The sequence below is a fragment of the Anopheles moucheti genome, chromosome 2 (genome assembly GCF_943734755.1).
Source record: "Anopheles moucheti chromosome 2, idAnoMoucSN_F20_07, whole genome shotgun sequence".
NCBI classification, from domain to species: Eukaryota; Metazoa; Arthropoda; class Insecta; order Diptera; family Culicidae; genus Anopheles; species Anopheles moucheti.
The window spans coordinates 4,956,939-4,960,268 of NC_069140.1; positions in this window are offsets into that span (position 1 = coordinate 4,956,939).

Below are 3,330 nucleotides of genomic sequence, written 5' to 3' on the forward strand. Positions count from 1 at the left end.
ATTCTTTCCTTTCGCTTTCGCTTCGGTTTCGATTTTGCTTTCGCTTCTCGCCCTCTAATCAGACTTAGTGTCACCACTTATCACACACACACACACACAGACACGCACGCACGTATTTAGTTGGGCGGAAAGGTTTCTGCGCGCCTTTGGCCGGAAATTCAACACTCACCGCCACCGAGTTCTTTCACATTCGCACGCACTCCAACGGCGCACAACAGATTAAAACGCAAGCACGTGAAGGAAAACGTGACACTTAACGTAATGACAAATTAAAATAAACGAAACGAGTTGAGATCCTTGCGTTGCAACGGTGGCTGTGATGTTGTGATCGGTGCCGGGTGTGACGTTTCGTCCTGCATGTTGCGGCTAGCAGTGCCTCACGTTCCGACGAAGGAGGAGCTGAGCCGTACGGCCTGTCAGATCTGCTTCAAGATGCAACGCGCATGCAGCAATCCCCATAGTACGCGATTTCTTCCCTCGGATGACGCACGAGGACACGGTGTTGCCGGGCCGCCTATCGTTTGGAACCTGCGAAAGGAAAGAAACATGCGAATAATTTAAGATTAATGCAACGCTCACTCTCAGCGGTCGGGGTGTCGTTGTTCCAGGGCTTATTTATGTTTGCTGATTCGTCTTCCGCGGCACTGCCTCTGCCGCAGTTATAACAACCTCTGTCAAGGTTAGGGGGTGATGCCGGTTTGTGAGTACCCCGTCGTCCGAAAGGTACCCAACAGCAAGGCCAAGAGGTAATTTGTGCATTTTGTTAGCATTCCTTTTTTATTCCAACCAACCACCACCGCAAAAAAAACCTTCGGTCCGGGGGATTTGAGATTGTCAGCTTAAGCGGGTTGAGACCCCTAATGACTTCGATTCATGGCGAATGGGCCATGGGCCGGTGGGTCTATTCATGCGATCGCAATAATATCCTGCGGTGGTGATGCTGCTGCTGCGCGCGAACGATTCCAGCGTGGGAGCGACCCCCTGGTCCCTGGTGTGCGGTTTTGCTCTAAAGCGGATCGATTTAAGTGGCCCCCGGTGGATTAAATCCCGCGAAAAATCCCGTACGTCATGTTACAGCACAAAAAGGGGTCCCCATCCCCATCCCCGAGAAGGGTACTCGTTTCGGTGTAGAACAGAGAACCGATCATGCAGCAGCAGCAGGTTCTATAAAAATGCATAATCATGAATATATTTGTGCATCGCGTGCTGCACCAACAGCATGAGGTTTTGGGCAAACAAAAGGGACCGGGGAATGCTGTCCGGGGTAAGATAAAATGGGGTTTTCGACATGAGTAAGCAGAGCTAAAGGATGATTTTAAATTATACATCATTTCGTTCGTTCGACGATGCCGATTTTTTTTTGGCCGTTGCTCTAACGTACGTGATTGAAAGCGGAGAACGATCAAGCATTAAACGATATTCTAGCATATGTGTTGGAGAGAATGCAACCCATGTTGTACGGATCAATATTGTCAGCTCATTTCTGTGCGAAAGACACGATAAGGTTAGATTTTCAATCACATTTTCGTATAAGCTAACAACGCTTTATCCGGTGCGACAGTGTGGAAACAAATATAATCTATGCGTGGGGTAATTCATATTCTTCAAATCACTGCAATTGCTCTTTACGGAATTGGATCCTATTGTGTACAGGGCACTACCTGATCATTTGTAACTGCATGAATAAGGGTGCTGCATTTCCCACAACGCAATCATTTATCAGTTGATGAACAAGGGCGTAATTGTGATTTTTAACTAACGAATTTACCAACCGGTAAGATAAAATGATATGAACGATGTATAAAATGATGATTGTGGAAAAAGGAAATAAATTATTTTTAATATAACTTTAACAAAAAAAAGGAATTTGGCAAAATTGTGACGTAGTTTTACCGTTCAAATAGACATGCAGCGATTTTTCTCAGTTCGAAATTTCGCAAAGTAGCTTAATCCCAGCGGTCAAGCTTTTACTCGTTTCTCTGCGTTTCACCCACTCCCAACCCTCGTTGGCCTATACTTTTACGCATCGACACATGCTATCTCCGTTTTTTTGTTCGTCAAGCATGTTCTTCTCTCGCTCTTTCTGAACTTTACGAAAGTTTCGCACCGTCCGCGATGTGTATGTACACGTTGAGCTTATGGAATTATCCATGTGTGTGTAAAAATCATTTTGACAGGACCGACTTTCCGTAGTAGCCATAGTTTGTTTTGCTTCGACGTGGAAAGGTGTCTTGTGAGAATAGAAGAAAAATGGTGTATAAAACCATTAAAAACGATTAAAAATGGCATCCAATCGAAAGTGACCCAGTGACTGGAAAGGGAAACCACAGAAATCGGAAAAGCAACATTGAAAAAAGTGGTGGAAAGTTGACCAACGCATCGTCGAGGCAAGTTGACGCTGAAAACACATTAAGGCTACTGCGGGATGTTGGTAAGTAACTGAATTCAATACATTTGGACTAATTCATCTAATTTACATCTTCTTTTTATCGATGTAGGTATTTTTTTGTTATTGTAAAGTGATTGGCACGAAGGACAAGACAATGAACATTGCCCAAGAAGAATGAAGCGGAAAGGACAAAAAATGAAGCATGGTAAGTGTGTACTTTGGTGTGTTTTATACAAAATATAATGATTTATTTATTAATTGATACTTTGTTTTATTTCCAGACCTACGCATAACACCATATCTGTAACCAAGAAATGTGCAAGTGAAAAATATGTAAATAAAAGCAATAATAAATTATTTAAAAAAAACACTTTTTGTCCTATGGTATGATGACATAATCTCAATATGCAAGAAAATAACGCACCCATACCTAAGCGGTTACCGCGCTGCACACCAATACATGCACAAAAAAGCTCTTCGTTAAGCGGGCTTCACAGAGGCTTCACTCGGACCAACTGAAGCCTCTGTGAAGCCCGCTTAACGAAGATTTTGACCGCTGGGATCTTGCAAAAAACCCCACATCTCATTTTGAGACAATTTAGCGCCTACTGAGGCTGTCAAATCATTATATTGTTCTTCAAGCCGGCTCGTTATCCAGCTCCTCATGCAAAATCGAACGAATCAGTAGGCTCTGTCTTGCCCAAATGCGTGTCTTCATTCTTCTCATTGTTGAATAAATTCGTTTATAACCTACAATTTACAAAAAAAAAAAAAATTTAAACACAACCTACACCGATTTGTGGGTTATTTGTGTGTGTGGATCAATGACAGCCAAACTTAAGCTATTTCATACACGCGATAGCATGCGAAATGTCTCACTGGAAAAAATCGCTGCATGTCTATTTGCACGGTTAGATAAATCCCTTATGCAATAACGAACA